The sequence below is a fragment of the Quercus suber genome, unplaced genomic scaffold, assembly GCF_002906115.3.
Source record: "Quercus suber isolate HL8 unplaced genomic scaffold, Cork oak 2.0 scaffold_74, whole genome shotgun sequence".
NCBI lineage: Eukaryota > Viridiplantae > Streptophyta > Magnoliopsida > Fagales > Fagaceae > Quercus > Quercus suber.
This window is the reverse complement of record NW_027069539.1, coordinates 790,434-798,449: the sequence shown is the minus strand read 5'-3', so window position 1 is coordinate 798,449 and position 8,016 is coordinate 790,434.

Sequence of the window (8,016 nt, the reverse complement as noted above, 5' to 3'; positions counted from 1 at the left end):
TGGTTAAATAGTGGACTACTCATTTCTAATAATAGCAACCCCACCAAAGTCCTGATATCATATCATATTGAGTGACGAAATGTGGTAGCCATGTTGCCATATCTAAAATTTAAATAATAATCATAAAAAAAAAACGTCAAATATGAAGTACAGCAGGACCTTAATTTCTTATTATTATGAGTAATGAACAATTAAGATTAATTAAATGATTTCTTCTTCTCGGCAAAAAACATGGCGCAATACCTGGCAACACAGAACCAAAATCCCGCTTTAATTGGTCCACCAAATCACTTAACACTTTATGCAGCTCTCGTTTGGAGCTGGCAATTTGATGTTTTCTTTGCTTTTTTTAGTTGCTAAAGAATCAACTATTTGACGTGTTTGTTAAAGTCTTAAAGACATAAAGTACAAGTTGATTAAACACTAAACACCATCAAAGGTCACATTTTGATAGTTACGGTCACATCACCTGAACTGTTACCTCTCTTTTCTTTTCTTTTTCTTTTTTGGTAGAAACCTTAACTATTACTACTAGTTGCATCTCTTCTCTTTTCTTTTCTTGACTCCCCCTTTATTTATTTATAGTTGTTGTTGTCAGTCAGAAAATGATATGATTGTACAAACCGTGAAAGGCACTTCGTTGCCAGAAAATCACTTTATTGTCGTAAAGAAAAGTAAAGTAAAAAACCCTTAAAACTCAGTCAAAAAGTAAACATCTTGCTTAATTTTAATTTCATGATTTGGTAGATAAGCACGTGCAAGTCCATAGGAAGGAACTCAAACTAAACATCTACTAACATTTTTTTTTTAACGATACTACAGACCACCTAATTTTACAATATTCTAAAATGGTTGATTGTAAATAGGGAAAAAAAAAAAGTAATGGTCCAACCGTCCAAGTAAAAAAGGGTGAACAGAAATCGTTCACTATCCACCTCTCACATTTGGGGTGTCCCTAAATTTATTTTATTTATTTTCTAAACTTTCTTTAACTTTAGAATCAATACAATTGTTAATTGATAATTGGTGCAAATGAACTTAAATTAGAGTTCAAAATTCCTTTTTTTTTCTTCTTCCCCTCATAAAAAGGTAAACCTAGTAGTTTAAAATACAAAAACCACTTTTAAGGTTCTGACTAGTGACTAACACTTGGCATTATCAAAAATTTTCAAAAATATCCAATTTTTCCCCTAAACACAAACTACACTTAATATTGTTTGAAAATTTATTATTCTTTTAAGTCAACTGCTTCCTTCAAACAACTTGTCCTTACTGCATAGGTCTCGCATTAACTACATTATGGTCGTTGTTAGATAAATAGAAGCCACCAATTGAGAAGGAAGTAAGGGAATTTTTAAAAAGTGTTAAGAGGCGTTTTTGCTTTAGGAGCAAATTATATATTTTTGAAAAAAAAATTGTACTATCTAACCTAATAAACATTAGCCCAAACCCAACGGTAGTATTTTTTTAATTTTACCCAATCTATTAACATAATTATCAAATTTGGCTATATTTGGTCTAAGGGATAGAAAAGTTTGGGTAAAGACAATGTCTGGAGGATAAAAAAGTGGGAATTTTCTATCATGTGTGCTTGGTACAGGGGAAATAAAAGTGAAAGAGAATATGTGTGTGTGTGCACGCGCGCGCATGTATGTGTGTGTGTGTGTGTGAAAAAAAGGTAAGTATTGTATAAAAAAATGCCAATTTAGTGGGATTGCACATTTCTTTGTGATTAAGGGATAAGGCTGCTGCTTAACTAAAAAAATAAAAGAGGGATGAGGCTGCTAGTTTTCTTTTTTGAAAAACTAAAATTTAGGACCAAATAGTTGGCACTAACTTATACTGTAGTAAAGTTAATGTCCAAATTTTTAGCAATTTTAGAGTTCATGGCTGCTTAGAGTCCATAGCTTAGAGTCTACAGTTTGGAAGCCCCTTAAATAGTAGTATAGATATAGATAATATATTCCTAGAGTATAAGCTCAGAGTATTTGGTTCATATTTTTAAAAACAAATTTGGGCTAATTTCAAGGTTAAAACATGTATTTTAGGAGTAATCAAAATCAAACCTCATAGTTTCAAAAGTATCAAATTGAACCTTGAAATTTTGAAAGGTAACAAATTAAACTCTAGAGTCAAAACTGTTAAAAAATTTAAGTGCACATTAGCTATCAAAAGAGGGAAAAAATAAAAGAAAACTTTGTTTAATTGTGATATTTGAAAATGTCATGATGCGAGCTTAATTTTATATGAATATGTATGTGTTGATGAGACATTTCCAAGTGTATAAATGTTCCTATATGTTTTGGTTTATGTTGCCTATGGTTTGCTTGAGAAAGCTACTATTCAATTTCATTCATGATGTTTTGAGGATTATGAATACTTTGTAGGGCCTAGCCCAAGATTCCGGATGAGTTTTTGGGTCAAACTCTCAATTTACTTGTTTTTGATGGGTATGGAATTTCCTACAATGGGAAAACCTCCTAGAGCAACCCAACGGCCCAAGGAATGGTGTTTTAGGCCCACTCTGCATTATGTTCCCTTGTGTGTGTGCTTCTTGAGAAGGCTCAAGCTATGTCATGTTGAAACCTTCTCTCTCTCTCTCTCTCTCTCTCTCTCTCTCTCTCTCTCTCTCTCTCTCTCTCTCTCTCTCTCTTAAAAAAAAAAAAAAAAAAAAGTAGAGAACGTAACACAACTTTGAGTAACTAACCGTGCTATCCAAACGTAGGCTTTAATTTCATGATTTGGTAGATAAAGCTCGTGCAAGTCCATGGGAAGGAACTCAAACTTGACATCTACTAACATTTTTTTTTTTAACGATACTACGGACCACCTAATTTTACAATATTCTAAAATGGTTGATTGTAAATAGGGAAAAAAAAAAAAAAAGTAATGGTCCAACCGTCCAAGTAAAGAAGGGTGAACAGAAATCGTTCACTATCCACCTCTCACATTTGGGGTGTCCCTAAATTTATTTTATTTATTTTCTAAACTTTCTTTAACTTTAGAATCAATACAATTGTTAATTGATAATTGGTGCAAATGAACTTAAATTAGAGTTCAAAATTCCTTTTTTTTTCTTCTTCCCCTCATAAAAAGGTAAACCTAGTAGTTTAAAATACAAAAACCACTTTTAAGGTTCTGACTAGTGACCAACACTTGGCATTATCAAAAATTTTCAAAAATATCCAATTTTTCCCCTAAACACAAACTACACTTAATATTGTTTGAAAATTTATTATTCTTTTAAGTCAACTGCTTCCTTCAAACAACTTGTCCTTACTGCATAGGTCTCACATTAACTACATTATGGTCATTGTTAGATAAATAGAAGCCACCAATTGAGAAGGAAGTAAGGGAATTTTTAAAAAGTGTTAAGAGGCGTTTTTGCTTTAGGAGCAAATTATATATTTTTGAAAAAAAATTGTACTATCTAACCTAATAAACATTAGCCCAAACCTAACGGTAGTATTTTTTTAATTTTACCCAATCTATTAACATAATTATCAAATTTGGCTATATTTGGTCTAAGGGATAGAAAAGTTTGAGTAAAGACAATGTCTGGAGGATAAAAAAGTGGGAATTTTCTATCATGTGTGCCTGGTACAGGGGAAATAAAAGTGAAAGAGAATATATGTGTGTGTGTGCGCGCGCGCATATGTGTGTGTGTGTGTGTGTGAAAAAAAGGTAAGTATTGTATAAAAAAATGCCAATTTAGTGGGATTGCACATTTCTTTGTGATTAAGGGATAAGGCTGCTGCTTAACTAAAAAAATAAAAGAGGGATGAGGCTGCTAGTTTTCTTTTTTGAAAAACTAAAATTTAGGACCAAATAGTTGGCACTAACTTATACTGTAGTAAAGTTAATGTCCTAATTTTTCGCAATTTTAGAGTTCATGGCTTGAAAGCCAGCTTAGAGTCCATAGCTTAGAGTCTACAATTTGGAAGCCCCTTAAATAGTACTATAGATATAGATAATATATTCCTAGAGTATAAGCTCAGAGTATTTGGTTCATATTTTTAAAAACAAATTTGGGCTAATTTCAGGGTTAAAACATGTATTTTAGGAGTAATCAAAATCAAACCTCATAGTTTCAAAAGTATCAAATTGAACCTTGAAATTTTGAAAGGTAACAAATTAAACTCTAGAGTCAAAACTGTTAAAAAATTTAAGTGCACATTAGCTATCAAAAGAGGGAAAAAATAAAAGAAAACTTTGTTTAATTGTGATATTTGAAAATGTCATGATGCGAGCTTAATTTTATATGAATATGTATGTGTTGATGAGACATTTCAAGTGTATAAATGTTCCTATATGTTTTGGTTTAAGTTGCCTATGGTTTGCTTGAGAAAGCTACTGTTCAATTTCATTCATGATGTTTTGAGGATTATGAATACTTTGTAGGGCCTAGCCCAAGATTCCGGATGAGTTTTTGGGGTCAAACTCTCAATTTACTTGTTTTTGATGGGTATGGAATTTCCTATAATGGGAAAACCTCCTAGAGCAACCCAACGGCCCAAGGAATGGTGTTTTAGGCCCACTCTGCATTATGTTCCCTTGTGTGTGTGCTTCTTGAGAAGGCTCAAGCTATGTCAAGTTGAAACCTTCTCTCTCTCTCTCTCTCTCTCTCTCTCTCTCTCTCTCTCTCTCTTGTTGTTCCTCACTCTTCACTCATGTGTCCCTCCCTAAAAATGCCAAACCCTTCCCTTTTACTAGTTAGTCCTTATCCCTTAGTAAGGGCGTTATGAGGGAAGGATGGTTTTCCATACTGGTGGGTTCCTCTGAGATATATTCCTAATCAGATGAGGCCCACTACTCATGACTAACGTGACTTCCTTGAAACTTGCAACTGTCATCAAATGGCACTCGGCAAGCAATCTCCCCCAAGGCATTACCATTCCCATCTGATATAAGCCCCAACCTGGCATTGGGCCCCGACCTGGCTCTGGGCCCTGAACCTTTAACCATACAGAGGCTAATGGGTTGGGTCAATACTTGGTGCCTGTACAATTATGTTTAAATCTTGTCTTTGAGAACTTATTTTATGATATGATATGTGTTCATTTTTACTTAAAATGATTGGAAAGTATTATAAGATTGGAAGTATATGTTTTAAAGATATCAATGGTAGATATGAAATCAATTAATTTTGAAATATGTTGTGAGCACTTTGAGAAATGGTTTTGAAACCTTAAGGCAAATTATGATTCATGAGTAGAAGCATGGTACCATTGATAGTGCATCTTTGGTAGCTCCAAATGGGGAATTTATCGATCATGATTCTAAAGCGGGAGTCGATCTATCGAATGAGCCTTGTTTTATGTGATTATATTTGATCTATTATAAAATATTATTGCATTGTGGTGTTGTAGACACTCAATTTTGCAATCATGATTTAATCAAGGAGAATGACTTGAATGACCATCCATGTACCCCAAAAATCATGATTGCATTACATGCATTAATTTGTTCTTGCATTACATGCGTCAATTTGTTTTTGCATTACATGCGTCAATCTATTAATTGCATATCATAAAAATAATCTTGAAGTTTTAATGGTCACAATGGTGTGTCTGGTTTCCAAACCAGACTATCGAATCGAAAGATATCGCATATCAAGTTGCACGGTCAACATATATTGTGTCTATGTAGAGTCGCACACGTGATCAACTTAAATTAATTATGATTGGTTAAGTAATTAAAATTAATTATTTGTGATTGGTGGATAATTAGTATTTAAAATAGGAATGTATGCATAGGAATAAAATGGATGATTGGATAACAATAAAATTTTGGAAAATCTGAAATTTATCAAGATTTATTTTAGGATATTTATCTACAAGATAATTGTTCTTGAAAAACTTGAATTATCCAGAAAAGAGATAAAAAATCATAGACTAAGGATGAAAACACATCTAGGTGCAGGGACCGGATCAAAAAACCCTAGAAGGAGAGTCCAAAACACACCCGAACACGGAAGAACAGTCAGTGTCCAAGAGCCCATTTGGCACTTTAAAAGTGCCAAATTGGCTCCTTTTGGGCTTTGGCCTGACTCCGTTCGAGTAATGATAAGACACACTCTTTTCGATCTTTTCACGGAAGGATGCGTCCGGAGTCGCATCCTAATCGTCCATGCCTATTTTTTAGAGTTTTATGGCCTTTATAAATATAGACTAAATCTCATAATTCAACACCTTTTTTTTACGCTCTAAGAGGTATACGTTTTGAGGCTCTTCAATTGCTGATATTTGTTGATCCTCTCTAAGATTTGCTGCTAAAATTAGGGTTTTAGGTTTCAAAGATAACCGAATAAGTTTTTTTGAACCCTAAAACATCCTCTCAAGAACAAGGAGCGCTCATGCAAGAGGTTGTTTTCAATCACCTTTTCTTTTTATGCTTCTTGTTTATGATGATGAATGTTTTTCCTTATCCATGAATTATTATTTATTGTTTTGTTAAATCATGGTCTTGATTTTTATACAATTGTTATGATCTTTTTCTTAATTCCAATAATCAGCATGTGGATAATTCTTTTTCTTAAAACAAAAACAGATTTGCATCTTTCTTAGATGTAGATCTGAATTTTTCTTAATCCAAAAACAGATCTGCATCTTCATTACATGCAGATCTGAAATTTTCTTAAATAAAAAACTAATTTGTATATTTCTTAGATGCATATTTGATTTTTCTTTAACATATGCAGATTTTTGAAATAAAGGAAAAAATTAAACATGATTGTGTTTATGTTTGTTTTATTTAATTCATGTTGCATATATTTAAATTATGAGTGAAACTTTCTCCTTAAAAAATCTTTTTCATTCTTTTAAAACATATAAAAAAACAGATCTGATTTTCATGTTATCAAAAACCATTTTTTAGTTCTTAAAAAAAAATAGATCTGATATTTTTCAAATCAAAAGACTTTATTTCATGTGATAAACACAAATTTGAATTTTCTATCTCCAAAAACCACAATTTTCTACATCCTACAAAATAGATCTGGTATTTTGACAAATCAAAATCAAAATTTTTTTACCAATCAAAACAGATCTGAATTTTTTAAACAAAAGAAGATACTTCATTCATAAATAAATTTATGTGATCTTTATTTAACATGTTCAACATATCATTCATGATATGGATAAAAAGGTACATTGGTCACAAGAGTCTAGAAGACCAGACTCTGTCTGGGCAGAATGAGTGCCTAACACGTTCTCATTCCGTAACCTAGCCTCCGGATTTAAGTATTTGGTTAAGTAGATCTGAGCCTTGTCTTTACTTTTTATTTTGGGTAAAATGTAACTAGGACAAAAAGGCATGTAATTATTCGGTAGTTTGTAACTAGGACCCAAAACCATGTAATTTTTCAAATTTTCAAATATGTAATTTTTTTTTATTCAATCAATGAAAAGAATAATTCAATCATGTATTTGGTATTTTTTTTTTTTTTTTGTATAAAAAATAAGTAGCGACTCCATACCACTTACCCAAAAAGAGAGGTGTCCTAAAAATCACTCTTTTTTGAGAGGCAACTTTCGAGGTCTCTCATAGTGACCTCAAAGTCCAAAAAATACCTCTTAATGAGGGTGAGGTGAAGCAGAGCCAAGTCATGAATGATGTTTTGCTCACATAAATATATTGTTTTATGAAATATTTCCATATATGTGCTTGATGTTTTGAGATATCTACCTACATTGCTATTTTAAAAAATATCTATATTTGCAATATAACTGTTTTTGCAAAGTAGTGGATTTATTGAAAAGGTATTCTGTTAAAATTGCTTGTTTCCATGACCTAGGTAATATCTCCTCCTTACTAATTCTTGAGGCAATCATGGATTAGAGAGTTTTTGGGTAAAGGCGACTGCAATAAGACTAATGAGCTTTTGGTTATGTGTTTGAGGAATTTTAATTTGGTCTTTGTTGTAGATGTTTTATTTTGGAGAAAAATTTAATGTAATAAAAAACCACAAGAAATTTGGACTCTATGGAAATTGATTATTTTTGTTGGAACCTCCTT